General features: G+C 49.6%; 31 non-coding genes across 31 annotated transcripts; all 31 read right to left on the bottom strand.

Moving 5' to 3' along the window:
* Positions 1 to 128: 128 nt before the first annotated feature.
* On the bottom strand, positions 129 to 247 carry LOC133988511 (5S ribosomal RNA). Its single transcript, XR_009925719.1, has one exon. It is a non-coding gene; the product is annotated as a 5S ribosomal RNA (ribosomal RNA).
* Positions 248 to 617: 370 nt separating this feature from the next.
* On the bottom strand, positions 618 to 736 carry LOC133989091 (5S ribosomal RNA). The gene has a single exon (XR_009926265.1). It is a non-coding gene; the product is annotated as a 5S ribosomal RNA (ribosomal RNA).
* A 369-nt stretch (positions 737 to 1105) lies between these two features.
* LOC133988510 (5S ribosomal RNA) lies at positions 1106 to 1224 on the bottom strand. Its single transcript, XR_009925718.1, has one exon. It is a non-coding gene; the product is annotated as a 5S ribosomal RNA (ribosomal RNA).
* Positions 1225 to 1593: 369 nt separating this feature from the next.
* On the bottom strand, positions 1594 to 1712 carry LOC133988509 (5S ribosomal RNA). The gene has a single exon (XR_009925717.1). It is a non-coding gene; the product is annotated as a 5S ribosomal RNA (ribosomal RNA).
* A 370-nt stretch (positions 1713 to 2082) lies between these two features.
* LOC133988885 (5S ribosomal RNA) lies at positions 2083 to 2201 on the bottom strand. The gene has a single exon (XR_009926072.1). It is a non-coding gene; the product is annotated as a 5S ribosomal RNA (ribosomal RNA).
* A 370-nt stretch (positions 2202 to 2571) lies between these two features.
* On the bottom strand, positions 2572 to 2690 carry LOC133988804 (5S ribosomal RNA). Its single transcript, XR_009925996.1, has one exon. It is a non-coding gene; the product is annotated as a 5S ribosomal RNA (ribosomal RNA).
* A 369-nt stretch (positions 2691 to 3059) lies between these two features.
* LOC133988508 (5S ribosomal RNA) lies at positions 3060 to 3178 on the bottom strand. The gene has a single exon (XR_009925716.1). It is a non-coding gene; the product is annotated as a 5S ribosomal RNA (ribosomal RNA).
* A 369-nt stretch (positions 3179 to 3547) lies between these two features.
* Positions 3548 to 3666, bottom strand: LOC133988729 (5S ribosomal RNA). The gene has a single exon (XR_009925924.1). It is a non-coding gene; the product is annotated as a 5S ribosomal RNA (ribosomal RNA).
* Positions 3667 to 4035: 369 nt separating this feature from the next.
* Positions 4036 to 4154, bottom strand: LOC133988632 (5S ribosomal RNA). The gene has a single exon (XR_009925833.1). It is a non-coding gene; the product is annotated as a 5S ribosomal RNA (ribosomal RNA).
* A 370-nt stretch (positions 4155 to 4524) lies between these two features.
* LOC133988727 (5S ribosomal RNA) lies at positions 4525 to 4643 on the bottom strand. The gene has a single exon (XR_009925922.1). It is a non-coding gene; the product is annotated as a 5S ribosomal RNA (ribosomal RNA).
* A 370-nt stretch (positions 4644 to 5013) lies between these two features.
* Positions 5014 to 5132, bottom strand: LOC133988631 (5S ribosomal RNA). The gene has a single exon (XR_009925832.1). It is a non-coding gene; the product is annotated as a 5S ribosomal RNA (ribosomal RNA).
* A 370-nt stretch (positions 5133 to 5502) lies between these two features.
* Positions 5503 to 5621, bottom strand: LOC133988726 (5S ribosomal RNA). Its single transcript, XR_009925921.1, has one exon. It is a non-coding gene; the product is annotated as a 5S ribosomal RNA (ribosomal RNA).
* A 370-nt stretch (positions 5622 to 5991) lies between these two features.
* Positions 5992 to 6110, bottom strand: LOC133988630 (5S ribosomal RNA). The gene has a single exon (XR_009925831.1). It is a non-coding gene; the product is annotated as a 5S ribosomal RNA (ribosomal RNA).
* A 370-nt stretch (positions 6111 to 6480) lies between these two features.
* On the bottom strand, positions 6481 to 6599 carry LOC133988724 (5S ribosomal RNA). The gene has a single exon (XR_009925920.1). It is a non-coding gene; the product is annotated as a 5S ribosomal RNA (ribosomal RNA).
* A 369-nt stretch (positions 6600 to 6968) lies between these two features.
* Positions 6969 to 7087, bottom strand: LOC133989100 (5S ribosomal RNA). Its single transcript, XR_009926274.1, has one exon. It is a non-coding gene; the product is annotated as a 5S ribosomal RNA (ribosomal RNA).
* A 369-nt stretch (positions 7088 to 7456) lies between these two features.
* LOC133988507 (5S ribosomal RNA) lies at positions 7457 to 7575 on the bottom strand. The gene has a single exon (XR_009925715.1). It is a non-coding gene; the product is annotated as a 5S ribosomal RNA (ribosomal RNA).
* A 357-nt stretch (positions 7576 to 7932) lies between these two features.
* Positions 7933 to 8051, bottom strand: LOC133988506 (5S ribosomal RNA). Its single transcript, XR_009925714.1, has one exon. It is a non-coding gene; the product is annotated as a 5S ribosomal RNA (ribosomal RNA).
* Positions 8052 to 8420: 369 nt separating this feature from the next.
* Positions 8421 to 8539, bottom strand: LOC133988505 (5S ribosomal RNA). Its single transcript, XR_009925713.1, has one exon. It is a non-coding gene; the product is annotated as a 5S ribosomal RNA (ribosomal RNA).
* Positions 8540 to 8909: 370 nt separating this feature from the next.
* LOC133989090 (5S ribosomal RNA) lies at positions 8910 to 9028 on the bottom strand. The gene has a single exon (XR_009926264.1). It is a non-coding gene; the product is annotated as a 5S ribosomal RNA (ribosomal RNA).
* A 369-nt stretch (positions 9029 to 9397) lies between these two features.
* Positions 9398 to 9516, bottom strand: LOC133988504 (5S ribosomal RNA). Its single transcript, XR_009925712.1, has one exon. It is a non-coding gene; the product is annotated as a 5S ribosomal RNA (ribosomal RNA).
* Positions 9517 to 9885: 369 nt separating this feature from the next.
* Positions 9886 to 10004, bottom strand: LOC133988502 (5S ribosomal RNA). The gene has a single exon (XR_009925710.1). It is a non-coding gene; the product is annotated as a 5S ribosomal RNA (ribosomal RNA).
* Positions 10005 to 10374: 370 nt separating this feature from the next.
* LOC133988884 (5S ribosomal RNA) lies at positions 10375 to 10493 on the bottom strand. Its single transcript, XR_009926071.1, has one exon. It is a non-coding gene; the product is annotated as a 5S ribosomal RNA (ribosomal RNA).
* Positions 10494 to 10863: 370 nt separating this feature from the next.
* Positions 10864 to 10982, bottom strand: LOC133988920 (5S ribosomal RNA). Its single transcript, XR_009926105.1, has one exon. It is a non-coding gene; the product is annotated as a 5S ribosomal RNA (ribosomal RNA).
* A 369-nt stretch (positions 10983 to 11351) lies between these two features.
* On the bottom strand, positions 11352 to 11470 carry LOC133988500 (5S ribosomal RNA). Its single transcript, XR_009925709.1, has one exon. It is a non-coding gene; the product is annotated as a 5S ribosomal RNA (ribosomal RNA).
* Positions 11471 to 11840: 370 nt separating this feature from the next.
* LOC133989089 (5S ribosomal RNA) lies at positions 11841 to 11959 on the bottom strand. Its single transcript, XR_009926263.1, has one exon. It is a non-coding gene; the product is annotated as a 5S ribosomal RNA (ribosomal RNA).
* Positions 11960 to 12328: 369 nt separating this feature from the next.
* Positions 12329 to 12447, bottom strand: LOC133988499 (5S ribosomal RNA). Its single transcript, XR_009925708.1, has one exon. It is a non-coding gene; the product is annotated as a 5S ribosomal RNA (ribosomal RNA).
* Positions 12448 to 12816: 369 nt separating this feature from the next.
* Positions 12817 to 12935, bottom strand: LOC133988498 (5S ribosomal RNA). The gene has a single exon (XR_009925707.1). It is a non-coding gene; the product is annotated as a 5S ribosomal RNA (ribosomal RNA).
* A 370-nt stretch (positions 12936 to 13305) lies between these two features.
* LOC133988910 (5S ribosomal RNA) lies at positions 13306 to 13424 on the bottom strand. Its single transcript, XR_009926095.1, has one exon. It is a non-coding gene; the product is annotated as a 5S ribosomal RNA (ribosomal RNA).
* Positions 13425 to 13794: 370 nt separating this feature from the next.
* LOC133988919 (5S ribosomal RNA) lies at positions 13795 to 13913 on the bottom strand. The gene has a single exon (XR_009926104.1). It is a non-coding gene; the product is annotated as a 5S ribosomal RNA (ribosomal RNA).
* Positions 13914 to 14282: 369 nt separating this feature from the next.
* Positions 14283 to 14401, bottom strand: LOC133989005 (5S ribosomal RNA). Its single transcript, XR_009926184.1, has one exon. It is a non-coding gene; the product is annotated as a 5S ribosomal RNA (ribosomal RNA).
* Positions 14402 to 14770: 369 nt separating this feature from the next.
* On the bottom strand, positions 14771 to 14889 carry LOC133988723 (5S ribosomal RNA). Its single transcript, XR_009925919.1, has one exon. It is a non-coding gene; the product is annotated as a 5S ribosomal RNA (ribosomal RNA).
* Positions 14890 to 15000: the final 111 nt, after the last annotated feature.

The raw sequence follows: 15000 nt of genomic DNA, 5'->3' as shown, positions 1-15000 counted from the left end.
GGCGTCTCATTGCCACCTCTCTGCCCTGCATACACACACAGCTGGAATGATTGCAGCTTTGTTTCTCAACGCCCTGTGTGCGGTGATGGAGCAACAGCGCCCTCCTCTGGTGACAGCTGAGAGGAAAAAGCTTACAGCACCTGGTATTCCCAGGCGGTCTCCCATCCAAGTACTAACCAGGCCCGACCCTGCTTAGCTTCCGAGATCAGACGAGATCGGGCGTGTTCAGGGTGGTGTGGCCGTAAGCGAGGAAACAGCCAGCAGAAAGCCCATTTAAAGATGCTGTGACACCACTGACAGTTCCTCTCACCATCTGAGTGGCGGATAATGGTGTCTCAGCCATCAAACACATGCTATACTTTAACATTACTTTCATAGGAATTGTTGTTTCTCAGGCTATTTGTGTACATGCGCTTATAAGATGATTGCAGGCTTTTAACAGGCTGTAACAATGACAACAGGAACCCTCAAAACTACTTGGAAAGTGAGGCGTCTCAGTGCCACCTCTCTGCCCTGCATACACACACAGCTTAGAATGATTGCAGCTTTGTTTCTCAACGCCCTGTGTGCGGTGATGGAGCAACAGCGCCCTCATCTGGTGACAGCTGAGAGGAAAAAGCTTACAGCACCTGGTATTCCCAGGCGGTCTCCCATGCAAGTACTAACCAGGCCCGACCCTGCTTAGCTTCCAAGATCAGACGAGATCGGGCGTGTTCAGGGTGGTGTGGCCGTAAGCGAGGAAACAGCCAGCAGAAAGCCCATTTAAAGATGCTGTGACACCACTGACAGTTCCTCTCACCATCTGAGTGGCGGATAATGGTGTCTCAGCCATCAAACACATGCTATACTTTAACATTACTTTCATAGGAATTGTTGTTTCTCAGGCTATTTGTGTACATGCGCTTATAAGATGATTGCAGGCTTTTAACAGGCTGTAACAGTGACAGCAGGAACACTCAAAACTACTTGGAAAGTGGGGTGTCTCAGTGCCACTTCTCTGCCCTTCATACACACACAGCTGGAATGATTGCAGCTTTGTTTCTCAACGCCCTGTGTGCGGTGATGGAGCAACAGCGCCCTCCTCTGGTGACAGCTGAGAGGAAAAAGCTTACAGCACCTGGTATTCCCAGGCGGTCTCCCATCCAAGTACTAACCAGGCCCGACCCTGCTTAGCTTCCGAGATCAGACGAGATCGGGCGTGTTCAGGGTGGTGTGGCCGTAAGCGAGGAAACAGCCAGCAGAAAGCCCATTTAAAGATGCTGTGACACCACTGACAGTTCCTCTCACCATCTGAGTGGCGGATAATGGTGTCTCAGCCATCAAACACATGCTATACTTTAACATTACTTTCATAGGAATTGTTGTTTCCCAGGCTATTTATGTACATGCGCTTATAAGATGATTGCAGGCTTTTAACAGGCTGTAACAGTGACAACAGGAACCCTCAAAACTACTTGGAAAGTGAGGCGTCTCATTGCCACCTCTCTGCCCTGCATACACACACAGCTGGAATGATTGCAGCTTTGTTTCTCAACGCCCTGTGTGCGGTGATGGAGCAACAGCGCCCTCCTCTGGTGACAGCTGAGAGGAAAAAGCTTACAGCACCTGGTATTCCCAGGCGGTCTCCCATCCAAGTACTAACCAGGCCCGACCCTGCTTAGCTTCCGAGATCAGACGAGATCGGGCGTGTTCAGGGTGGTGTGGCCGTAAGCGAGGAAACAGCCAGCAGAAAGCCCATTTAAAGATGCTGTGACACCACTGACAGTTCCTCTCACCATCTGAGTGGCGGATAATGGTGTCTCAGCCATCAAACACATGCTATACTTTAACATTACTTTCATAGGAATTGTTGTTTCTCAGGCTATTTGTGTACATGCGCTTATAAGATGATTGCAGGCTTTTAACAGGCTGTAACAATGACAACAGGAACCCTCAAAACTACTTGGAAAGTGAGGCGTCTCAGTGCCACCTCTCTGCCCTGCATACACACACAGCTGGACTGATTGCATCTTTCTTTTCTCAACACCCTGTGTGCGGTGATGGAGCAACAGCGCCCTCCTCTGGTGACAGCTGAGAGGAAAAAGCTTACAGCACCTGGCATTCCCAGGCGGTCTCCCATCCAAGTACTAACCAGGCCCGACCCTGCTTAGCTTCCGAGATCAGACGAGATCGGGCATGTTCAGGGTGGTGTGGCCGTAAGCGAGGAAACAGCCAGCAGAAAGCCCATTTAAAGATGCTGTGACCCCACTGACAGTTCCTCTCACCATCTGAGTGGCGGATAATGGTGTCTCAGCCATCAAACACATGCTATACTTTAACATTACTTTCATAGGAATTGTTGTTTCTCAGGCTATTTGTGTACATGCGCTTATAAGATGATTGCAGGCTTTTAACAGGCTGTAACAGTGACAACAGGAACCCTCAAAACTACTTGGAAAGTGAGGCGTCTCAGTGCCACCTCTCTGCCCTGCATACACACACAGCTTAGAATGATTGCAGCTTTGTTTCTCAACGCCCTGTGTGCGGTGATGGAGCAACAGCGCCCTCATCTGGTGACAGCTGAGAGGAAAAAGCTTACAGCACCTGGTATTCCCAGGCGGTCTCCCATCCAAGTACTAACCAGGCCCAACCCTGCTTAGCTTCCGAGATCAGACGAGATCGGGCTTGTTCAGGGTGGTGTGGCCGTAAGCGAGGAAACAGCCAGCAGAAAGCCCATTTAAAGATGCTGTGACCCCACTGACAGTTCCTCTCACCATCTGAGTGGCGGATAATGGTGTCTCAGCCATCAAACACATGCTATACTTTAACATTACTTTCATAGGAATTGTTGTTTCTCAGGCTATTTGTGTACATGCGCTTATAAGATGATTGCAGGCTTTTAACAGGCTGTAACAGTGACAGCAGGAACACTCAAAACTACTTGGAAAGTGGGGTGTCTCAGTGCCACCTCTCTGCCCTTCATACACACACAGCTGGAATGATTGCAGCTTTGTTTCTCAACGCCCTGTGTGCGGTGATGGAGCAACAGCGCCCTCCTCTGGTGACAGCTTAGAGGAAAAAGCTTACAGCACCTGGTATTCCCAGGCGGTCTCCCATCCAAGTACTAACCAGGCCCGACCCTGCTTAGCTTCCGAGATCAGACGAGATCGGGCGTGTTCAGGGTGGTGTGGCCGTAAGCGAGGAAACAGCCAGCAGAAAGCCCATTTAAAGATGCTGTGACACCACTGACAGTTCCTCTCACCATCTGAGTGGCGGATAATGGTGTCTCAGCCATCAAACACATGCTATACTTTAACATTACTTTCATAGGAATTGTTGTTTCTCAGGCTATTTGTGTACATGCGCTTATAAGATGATTGCAGGCTTTTAACAGGCTGTAACAGTGACAACAGGAACCCTCAAAACTACTTGGAAAGTGAGGCGTCTCAGTGCCACCTCTCTGCCCTGCATACACACACAGCTGTAATGATTGCAGCTTTGTTTCTCAACGCCCTGTGTGCGGTGATGGAGCAACAGTGCCCTCATCTGGTGACAGCTGAGAGGAAAAAGCTTACAGCACCTGGTATTCCCAGGCGGTCTCCCATGCAAGTACTAACCAGGCCCGACCCTGCTTAGCTTCCGAGATCAGACGAGATCGGGCGTGTTCAGGGTGGTGTGGCCGTAAGCGAGGAAACAGCCAGCAGAAAGCCCATTTAAAGATGCTGTGACACCACTGACAGTTCCTCTCACCATCTGAGTGGCGGATAATGGTGTCTCAGCCATCAAACACATGCTATACTTTAACATTACTTTCATAGGAATTGTTGTTTCTCAGGCTATTTGTGTACATGCGCTTATAAGATGATTGCAGGCTTTTAACAGGCTGTAACAGTGAACACAGGAACCCTCAAAACTACTTGGAAAGTGGGGTGTCTCAGTGCCACCTCTCTGCCCTTCATACACACACAGCTGGAATGATTGCAGCTTTGTTTTTCAACGCCCTGTGTGCGGTGATGGAGCAACAGCGCCCTCTTCTGGTGACAGCTGAGAGGAAAAAGCTTACAGCACCTGGTATTCCCAGGCGGTCTCCCATCCAAGTACTAACCAGGCCCGACCCTGCTTAGCTTCCGAGATCAGACGAGATCGGGCATGTTCAGGGTGGTGTGGCCGTAAGCGAGGAAACAGCCAGCAGAAAGCCCATTTAAAGATGCTGTGACCCCACTGACAGTTCCTCTCACCATCTGAGTGGCGGATAATGGTGTCTCAGCCATCAAACACATGCTATACTTTAACATTACTTTCATAGGAATTGTTGTTTCTCAGGCTATTTGTGTACATGCGCTTATAAGATGATTGCAGGCTTTTAACAGGCTGTAACAGTGACAACAGGAACCCTCAAAACTACTTGGAAAGTGAGGCGTCTCAGTGCCACCTCTCTGCCCTGCATACACACACAGCTTAGAATGATTGCAGCTTTGTTTCTCAACGCCCTGTGTGCGGTGATGGAGCAACAGCGCCCTCATCTGGTGACAGCTGAGAGGAAAAAGCTTACAGCACCTGGTATTCCCAGGCGGTCTCCCATGCAAGTACTAACCAGGCCCGACCCTGCTTAGCTTCCGAGATCAGACGAGATCGGGCGTGTTCAGGGTGGTGTGGCCGTAAGCGAGGAAACAGCCAGCAGAAAGCCCATTTAAAGATGCTGTGACACCACTGACAGTTCCTCTCACCATCTGAGTGGCGGATAATGGTGTCTCAGCCATCAAACACATGCTATACTTTAACATTACTTTCATAGGAATTGTTGTTTCTCAGGCTATTTGTGTACATGCGCTTATAAGATGATTGCAGGCTTTTAACAGGATGTAACAATGACAACAGGAACCCTCAAAACTACTTGGAAAGTGAGGCGTCTCAGTGCCACCTCTCTGCCCTGCATACACACACAGCTGGACTGATTGCATCTTTCTTTTCTCAACACCCTGTGTGCGGTGATGGAGCAACAGCGCCCTCCTCTGGTGACAGCTGAGAGGAAAAAGCTTACAGCACCTGGTATTCCCAGGCGGTCTCCCATCCAAGTACTAACCAGGCCCGACCCTGCTTAGCTTCCGAGATCAGACGAGATCGGGCATGTTCAGGGTGGTGTGGCCGTAAGCGAGGAAACAGCCAGCAGAAAGCCCATTTAAAGATGCTGTGACCCCACTGACAGTTCCTCTCACCATCTGAGTGGCGGATAATGGTGTCTCAGCCATCAAACACATGCTATACTTTAACATTACTTTCATAGGAATTGTTGTTTCTCAGGCTATTTGTGTACATGCGCTTATAAGATGATTGCAGGCTTTTAACAGGCTGTAACAGTGACAACAGGAACCCTCAAAACTACTTGGAAAGTGAGGCGTCTCAGTGCCACCTCTCTGCCCTGCATACACACACAGCTTAGAATGATTGCAGCTTTGTTTCTCAACGCCCTGTGTGCGGTGATGGAGCAACAGCGCCCTCATCTGGTGACAGCTGAGAGGAAAAAGCTTACAGCACCTGGTATTCCCAGGCGGTCTCCCATGCAAGTACTAACCAGGCCCGACCCTGCTTAGCTTCCGAGATCAGACGAGATCGGGCGTGTTCAGGGTGGTGTGGCCGTAAGCGAGGAAACAGCCAGCAGAAAGCCCATTTAAAGATGCTGTGACACCACTGACAGTTCCTCTCACCATCTGAGTGGCGGATAATGGTGTCTCAGCCATCAAACACATGCTATACTTTAACATTACTTTCATAGGAATTGTTGTTTCTCAGGCTATTTGTGTACATGCGCTTATAAGATGATTGCAGGCTTTTAACAGGATGTAACAATGACAACAGGAACCCTCAAAACTACTTGGAAAGTGAGGCGTCTCAGTGCCACCTCTCTGCCCTGCATACACACACAGCTGGACTGATTGCATCTTTCTTTTCTCAACACCCTGTGTGCGGTGATGGAGCAACAGCGCCCTCCTCTGGTGACAGCTGAGAGGAAAAAGCTTACAGCACCTGGTATTCCCAGGCGGTCTCCCATCCAAGTACTAACCAGGCCCGACCCTGCTTAGCTTCCGAGATCAGACGAGATCGGGCATGTTCAGGGTGGTGTGGCCGTAAGCGAGGAAACAGCCAGCAGAAAGCCCATTTAAAGATGCTGTGACCCCACTGACAGTTCCTCTCACCATCTGAGTGGCGGATAATGGTTTCTCAGCCATCAAACACATGCTATACTTTAACATTACTTTCATAGGAATTGTTGTTTCTCAGGCTATTTGTGTACATGCGCTTATAAGATGATTGCAGGCTTTTAACAGGCTGTAACAGTGACAACAGGAACCCTCAAAACTACTTGGAAAGTGAGGCGTCTCAGTGCCACCTCTCTGCCCTGCATACACACACAGCTTAGAATGATTGCAGCTTTGTTTCTCAACGCCCTGTGTGCGGTGATGGAGCAACAGCGCCCTCATCTGGTGACAGCTGAGAGGAAAAAGCTTACAGCACCTGGTATTCCCAGGCGGTCTCCCATGCAAGTACTAACCAGGCCCGACCCTGCTTAGCTTCCGAGATCAGACGAGATCGGGCGTGTTCAGGGTGGTGTGGCCGTAAGCGAGGAAACAGCCAGCAGAAAGCCCATTTAAAGATGCTGTGACACCACTGACAGTTCCTCTCACCATCTGAGTGGCGGATAATGGTGTCTCAGCCATCAAACACATGCTATACTTTAACATTACTTTCATAGGAATTGTTGTTTCCCAGGCTATTTGTGTACATGCGCTTATAAGATGATTGCAGGCTTTTAACAGGCTGTAACAGTGACAACAGGAACCCTCAAAACTACTTGGAAAGTGAGGCGTCTCATTGCCACCTCTCTGCCCTGCATACACACACAGCTGGAATGATTGCAGCTTTGTTTCTCAACGCCCTGTGTGCGGTGATGGAGCAACAGCGCCCTCCTCTGGTGACAGCTGAGAGGAAAAAGCTTACAGCACCTGGTATTCCCAGGCGGTCTCCCATCCAAGTACTAACCAGGACCGACCCTGCTTAGCTTCCGAGATCAGACGAGATCGGGCGTGTTCAGGGTAGTGTGGCCGTAAGCGAGGAAACAGCCAGCAGAAAGCCCATTTTAAGATGCTGTGACACCACTGACAGTTCCTCTCACCATCTGAGTGGCGGATAATGGTGTCTCAGCCATCAAACACATGCTATACTTTAACATTACTTTCATAGGAATAGTTGTTTCTCAGGCTATTTGTGTACATGCGCTTATAAGATGATTGCAGGCTTTTAACAGGCTGTAACAGTGACAGCAGGAACACTCAAAACTACTTGGAAAGTGGGGTGTCTCAGTGCCACCTCTCTGCCCTTCATACACACAAAGCTGGAATGATTGCAGCTTTGTTTTTCAACGCCCTGTGTGCGGTGATGGAGCAACAGCGCCCTCCTCTGGTGACAGCTGAGAGGAAAAAGCTTACAGCACCTGGTATTCCCAGGCGGTCTCCCATCCAAGTACTAACCAGGCCCGACCCTGCTTAGCTTCCGAGATCAGACGAGATCGGGCGTGTTCAGGGTGGTGTGGCCGTAAGCGAGGAAACAGCCAGCAGAAAGCCCATTTAAAGATGCTGTGACACCTCTCACCATCTGAGTGGCGGATAATGGTGTCTCAGCCATCAAACACATGCTATACTTTAACATTACTTTCATAGGAATTGTTGTTTCTCAGGCTATTTGTGTACATGCGCTTATAAGATGATTGCAGGCTTTTAACAGGCTGTAACAGTGACAACAGGAACCCTCAAAACTACTTGGAAAGTGAGGCGTCTCAGTGCCACCTCTCTGCCCTGCATACACACACAGCTGGAATGATTGCAGCTTTGTTTCTCAACGCCCTGTGTGCGGTGATGGAGCAACAGCGCCCTCCTCTGGTGACAGCTGAGAGGAAAAAGCTTACAGCACCTGGTATTCCCAGGCGGTCTCCCATCCAAGTACTAACCAGGCCCGACCCTGCTTAGCTTCCGAGATCAGACGAGATCGGGCGTGTTCAGGGTGGTGTGGCCGTAAGCGAGGAAACAGCCAGCAGAAAGCCCATTTAAAGATGCTGTGACACCACTGACAGTTCCTCTCACCATCTGAGTGGCGGATAATGGTGTCTCAGCCATCAAACACATGCTATACTTTAACATTACTTTCATAGGAATTGTTGTTTCCCAGGCTATTTGTGTACATGCGCTTATAAGATGATTGCAGGCTTTTAACAGGCTGTAACAGTGACAACAGGAACACTCAAAACTACTTGGAAAGTGAGGCGTCTCATTGCCACCTCTCTGCCCTGCATACACACACAGCTGGAATGATTGCAGCTTTGTTTCTCAACGCCCTGTGTGCGGTGATGGAGCAACAGCGCCCTCCTCTGGTGACAGCTGAGAGGAAAAAGCTTACAGCACCTGGTATTCCCAGGCGGTCTCCCATCCAAGTACTAACCAGGCCCGACCCTGCTTAGCTTCCGAGATCAGACGAGATCGGGCGTGTTCAGGGTGGTGTGGCCGTAAGCGTGGAAACAGCCAGCAGAAAGCCCATTTAAAGATGCTGTGACACCACTGACAGTTCCTCTCACCATCTGAGTGGCGGATAATGGTGTCTCAGCCATCAAACACATGCTATACTTTAACATTACTTTCATAGGAATTGTTGTTTCTCAGGCTATTTGTGTACATGCGCTTATAAGATGATTGCAGGCTTTTAACAGGCTGTAACAATGACAACAGGAACCCTCAAAACTACTTGGAAAGTGAGGCGTCTCAGTGCCACCTCTCTGCCCTGCATACACACACAGCTTAGAATGATTGCAGCTTTGTTTCTCAACGCCCTGTGTGCGGTGATGGAGCAACAGCGCCCTCATCTGGTGACAGCTGAGAGGAAAAAGCTTACAGCACCTGGTATTCCCAGGCGGTCTCCCATGCAAGTACTAACCAGGCCCGACCCTGCTTAGCTTCCAAGATCAGACGAGATCGGGCGTGTTCAGGGTGGTGTGGCCGTAAGCGAGGAAACAGCCAGCAGAAAGCCCATTTAAAGATGCTGTGACACCACTGACAGTTCCTCTCACCATCTGAGTGGCGGATAATGGTGTCTCAGCCATCAAACACATGCTATACTTTAACATTACTTTCATAGGAATTGTTGTTTCTCAGGCTATTTGTGTACATGCGCTTATAAGATGATTGCAGGCTTTTAACAGGCTGTAACAGTGACAGCAGGAACACTCAAAACTACTTGGAAAGTGGGGTGTCTCAGTGCCACTTCTCTGCCCTTCATACACACACAGCTGGAATGATTGAAGCTTTGTTTCTCAACGCCCTGTGTGCGGTGATGGAGCAACAGCGCCCTCCTCTGGTGACAGCTGAGAGGAAAAAGCTTACAGCACCTGGTATTCCCAGGCGGTCTCCCATCCAAGTACTAACCAGGCCCGACCCTGCTTAGCTTCCGAGATCAGACGAGATCGGGCGTGTTCAGGGTGGTGTGGCCGTAAGCGAGGAAACAGCCAGCAGAAAGCCCATTTAAAGATGCTGTGACACCACTGACAGTTCCTCTCACCATCTGAGTGGCGGATAATGGTGTCTCAGCCATCAAACACATGCTATACTTTAACATTACTTTCATAGGAATTGTTGTTTCCCAGGCTATTTATGTACATGCGCTTATAAGATGATTGCAGGCTTTTAACAGGCTGTAACAGTGACAACAGGAACCCTCAAAACTACTTGGAAAGTGAGGCGTCTCATTGCCACCTCTCTGCCCTGCATACACACACAGCTGGAATGATTGCAGCTTTGTTTCTCAACGCCCTGTGTGCGGTGATGGAGCAACAGCGCCCTCCTCTGGTGACAGCTGAGAGGAAAAAGCTTACAGCACCTGGTATTCCCAGGCGGTCTCCCATCCAAGTACTAACCAGGCCCGACCCTGCTTAGCTTCCGAGATCAGACGAGATCGGGCGTGTTCAGGGTGGTGTGGCCGTAAGCGAGGAAACAGCCAGCAGAAAGCCCATTTAAAGATGCTGTGACACCACTGACAGTTCCTCTCACCATCTGAGTGGCGGATAATGGTGTCTCAGCCATCAAACACATGCTATACTTTAACATTACTTTCATAGGAATTGTTGTTTCTCAGGCTATTTGTGTACATGCGCTTATAAGATGATTGCAGGCTTTTAACAGGCTGTAACAATGACAACAGGAACCCTCAAAACTACTTGGAAAGTGAGGCGTCTCAGTGCCACCTCTCTGCCCTGCATACACACACAGCTGGACTGATTGCATCTTTCTTTTCTCAACACCCTGTGTGCGGTGATGGAGCAACAGCGCCCTCCTCTGGTGACAGCTGAGAGGAAAAAGCTTACAGCACCTGGCATTCCCAGGCGGTCTCCCATCCAAGTACTAACCAGGCCCGACCCTGCTTAGCTTCCGAGATCAGACGAGATCGGGCATGTTCAGGGTGGTGTGGCCGTAAGCGAGGAAACAGCCAGCAGAAAGCCCATTTAAAGATGCTGTGACACCACTGACAGTTCCTCTCACCATCTGAGTGGCGGATAATGGTGTCTCAGCCATCAAACACATGCTATACTTTAACATTACTTTCATAGGAATTGTTGTTTCTCAGGCTATTTGTGTACATGCGCTTATAAGATGATTGCAGGCTTTTAACAGGCTGTAACAGTGACAACAGGAACCCTCAAAACTACTTGGAAAGTGAGGCGTCTCAGTGCCACCTCTCTGCCCTGCATACACACACAGCTTAGAATGATTGCAGCTTTGTTTCTCAACGCCCTGTGTGCGGTGATGGAGCAACAGCGCCCTCATCTGGTGACAGCTGAGAGGAAAAAGCTTACAGCACCTGGTATTCCCAGGCGGTCTCCCATCCAAGTACTAACCAGGCCCGACCCTGCTTAGCTTCCGAGATCAGACGAGATCGGGCTTGTTCAGGGTGGTGTGGCCGTAAGCGAGGAAACAGCCAGCAGAAAGCCCATTTAAAGATGCTGTGACCCCACTGACAGTTCCTCTCACCATCTGAGTGGCGGATAATGGTGTCTCAGCCATCAAACACATGCTATACTTTAACATTACTTTCATAGGAATTGTTGTTTCTCAGGCTATTTGTGTACATGCGCTTATAAGATGATTGCAGGCTTTTAACAGGCTGTAACAGTGACAGCAGGAACACTCAAAACTACTTGGAAAGTGGGGTGTCTCAGTGCCACCTCTCTGCCCTTCATACACACACAGCTGGAATGATTGCAGCTTTGTTTCTCAACGCCCTGTGTGCGGTGATGGAGCAACAGCGCCCTCCTCTGGTGACAGCTGAGAGGAAAAAGCTTACAGCACCTGGTATTCCCAGGCGGTCTCCCATCCAAGTACTAACCAGGCCCGACCCTGCTTAGCTTCCGAGATCAGACGAGATCGGGCGTGTTCAGGGTGGTGTGGCCGTAAGCGAGGAAACAGCCAGCAGAAAGCCCATTTAAAGATGCTGTGACACCACTGACAGTTCCTCTCACCATCTGAGTGGCGGATAATGGTGTCTCAGCCATCAAACACATGCTATACTTTAACATTACTTTCATAGGAATTGTTGTTTCTCAGGCTATTTGTGTACATGCGCTTATAAGATGATTGCAGGCTTTTAACAGGCTGTAACAATGACAACAGGAACCCTCAAAACTACTTGGAAAGTGAGGCGTCTCAGTGCCACCTCTCTGCCCTGCATACACACACAGCTTAGAATGATTGCAGCTTTGTTTCTCAACGCCCTGTGTGCGGTGATGGAGCAACAGCGCCCTCATCTGGTGACAGCTGAGAGGAAAAAGCTTACAGCACCTGGTATTCCCAGGCGGTCTCCCATGCAAGTACTAACCAGGCCCGACCCTGCTTAGCTTCCAAGATCAGACGAGATCGGGCGTGTTCAGGGTGGTGTGGCCGTAAGCGAGGAAACAGCCAGCAGAAAGCCCATTTAAAGATGCTGTGACACCACTGACAGTTCCTCTCACCATCTGAGTGGCGGATAATGGTGTCTCAGCCATCAAACACATGCTATACTTTAACATTACTTTCATAGGAATTGTTGTTTCTCAGGCTATTTGTGTACATGCGCTTATAAGATGATTGCAGGCTTTTAACAGGCTGTAACAGTGACAGCAGGAACACTCAAAACTACTTGGAAAGTGGGGTGTCTCAGTGCCACTTCTCTGCCCTTCATACACACACAGCTGGAATGATTGAAGCTTTGTTTCTCAACGCCCTGTGTGCGGTGATGGAGCAACAGCGCCCTCCTCTGGTGACAGCTGAGAGGAAAAAGCTTACAGCACCTGGTATTCCCAGGCGGTCTCCCATCCAAGTACTAACCAGGCCCGACCCTGCTTAGCTTCCGAGATCAGACGAGATCGGGCGTGTTCAGGGTGGTGTGGCCGTAAGCGAGGAAACAGCCAGCAGAAAGCCCATTTAAAGATGCTGTGACACCACTGACAGTTCCTCTCACCATCTGAGTGGCGGATAATGGTGTCTCAGCCATCAAACACATGCTATACTTTAACATTACTTTCATAGGAATTGTTGTTTCCCAGGCTATTTATGTACATGCGCTTATAAGATGATTGCAGGCTTTTAACAGGCTGTAACAGTGACAACAGGAACCCTCAAAACTACTTGGAAAGTGAGGCGTCTCATTGCCACCTCTCTGCCCTGCATACACACACAGCTGGAATGATTGCAGCTTTGTTTCTCAACGCCCTGTGTGCGGTGATGGAGCAACAGCGCCATCCTCTGGTGACAGCTGAGAGGAAAAAGCTTACAGCACCTGGTATTCCCAGGCGGTCTCCCATCCAAGTACTAACCAGGCCCGACCCTGCTTAGCTTCCGAGATCAGACGAGATCGGGCGTGTTCAGGGTGGTGTGGCCGTAAGCGAGGAAACAGCCAGCAGAAAGCCCATTTAAAGATGCTGTGACACCACTGACAGTTCCTCTCACCATCTGAGTGGCGGATAATGGTGTCTCAGCCATCAAACACATGCTATACTTTAACATTACTTTCATAGGAATTGTTGTTTCTCAGGCTATTTGTGTACATGCGCTTATAAGATGATTGCAGGCTTTTAACAGGCTGTAACAATGACAACAGGAACCCTCAAAACTACTTGGAAAGTGAGGCGTCTCAGTGCCACCTCTCTGCCCTGCATACACACACAGCTGGACTGATTGCATCTTTCTTTTCTCAACACCCTGTGTGCGGTGATGGAGCAACAGCGCCCTCCTCTGGTGACAGCTGAGAGGAAAAAGCTTACAGCACCTGGCATTCCCAGGCGGTCTCCCATCCAAGTACTAACCAGGCCCGACCCTGCTTAGCTTCCGAGATCAGACGAGATCGGGCATGTTCAGGGTGGTGTGGCTGTAAGCGAGGAAACAGCCAGCAGAAAGCCCATTTAAAGATGCTGTGACCCCACTGACAGTTCCTCTCACCATCTGAGTGGCGGATAATGGTGTCTCAGCCATCAAACACATGCTATACTTTAACATTACTTTCATAGGAATTGTTGTTTCTCAGGCTATTTGTGTACATGCGCTTATAAGATGATTGCAGGCTTTTAACAGGCTGTAACAGTGACAACAGGAACCCTCAAAACTACTTGGAAAGTGAGGCGTCTCAGTGCCACCTCTCTGCCCTGCATACACACACAGCTTAGAATGATTGCAGCTTTGTTTCTCAACGCCCTGTGTGCGGTGATGGAGCAACAGCGCCCTCATCTGGTGACAGCTGAGAGGAAAAAGCTTACAGCACCTGGTATTCCCAGGCGGTCTCCCATCCAAGTACTAACCAGGCCCGACCCTGCTTAGCTTCCGAGATCAGACGAGATCGGGCTTGTTCAGGGTGGTGTGGCCGTAAGCGAGGAAACAGCCAGCAGAAAGCCCATTTAAAGATGCTGTGACCCCACTGACAGTTCCTCTCACCATCTGCGTGGCGGATAATGGTGTCTCAGCCATCAAACACATGCTATACTTTAACATTACTTTCATAGGAATTGTTGTTTCTCAGGCTATTTGTGTACATGCGCTTATAAGATGATTGCAGGCTTTTAACAGGCTGTAACAGTGACAGCAGGAACACTCAAAACTACTTGGAAAGTGGGGTGTCTCAGTGCCACCTCTCTGCCCTTCATACACACACAGCTGGAATGATTGCAGCTTTGTTTCTCAACGCCCTGTGTGCGGTGATGGAGCAACAGCGCCCTCCTCTGGTGACAGCTTAGAGGAAAAAGCTTACAGGACCTGGTATTCCCAGGCGGTCTCCCATCCAAGTACTAACCAGGCCCGACCCTGCTTAGCTTCCGAGATCAGACGAGATCGGGCGTGTTCAGGGTGGTGTGGCCGTAAGCGAGGAAACAGCCAGCAGAAAGCCCATTTAAAGATGCTGTGACACCACTGACAGTTCCTCTCACCATCTGAGTGGCGGATAATGGTGTCTCAGCCATCAAACACATGCTATACTTTAACATTACTTTCATAGGAATTGTTGTTTCTCAGGCTATTTGTGTACATGCGCTTATAAGATGATTGCAGGCTTTTAACAGGCTGTAACAGTGACAACAGGAACCCTCAAAACTACTTGGAAAGTGAGGCGTCTCAGTGCCACCTCTCTGCCCTGCATACACACACAGCTGTAATGATTGCAGCTTTGTTTCTCAACGCCCTGTGTGCGGTGATGGAGCAACAGTGCCCTCATCTGGTGACAGCTGAGAGGAAAAAGCTTACAGCACCTGGTATTCCCAGGCGGTCTCCCATGCAAGTACTAACCAGGCCCGACCCTGCTTAGCTTCCGAGATCAGACGAGATCGGGCGTGTTCAGGGTGGTGTGGCCGTAAGCGAGGAAACAGCCAGCAGAAAGCCCATTTAAAGATGCTGTGACACCACTGACAGTTCCTCTCACCATCTGAGTGGCGGATAATGGTGTCTCAGCCATCAAACACATGCTATA

The sequence above is a fragment of the Scomber scombrus genome, chromosome 10 (genome assembly GCF_963691925.1).
Source record: "Scomber scombrus chromosome 10, fScoSco1.1, whole genome shotgun sequence".
Taxonomy (NCBI): Eukaryota; Metazoa; Chordata; class Actinopteri; order Scombriformes; family Scombridae; genus Scomber; species Scomber scombrus.
This window is presented reverse-complemented; position numbering and strand designations above follow the sequence as displayed.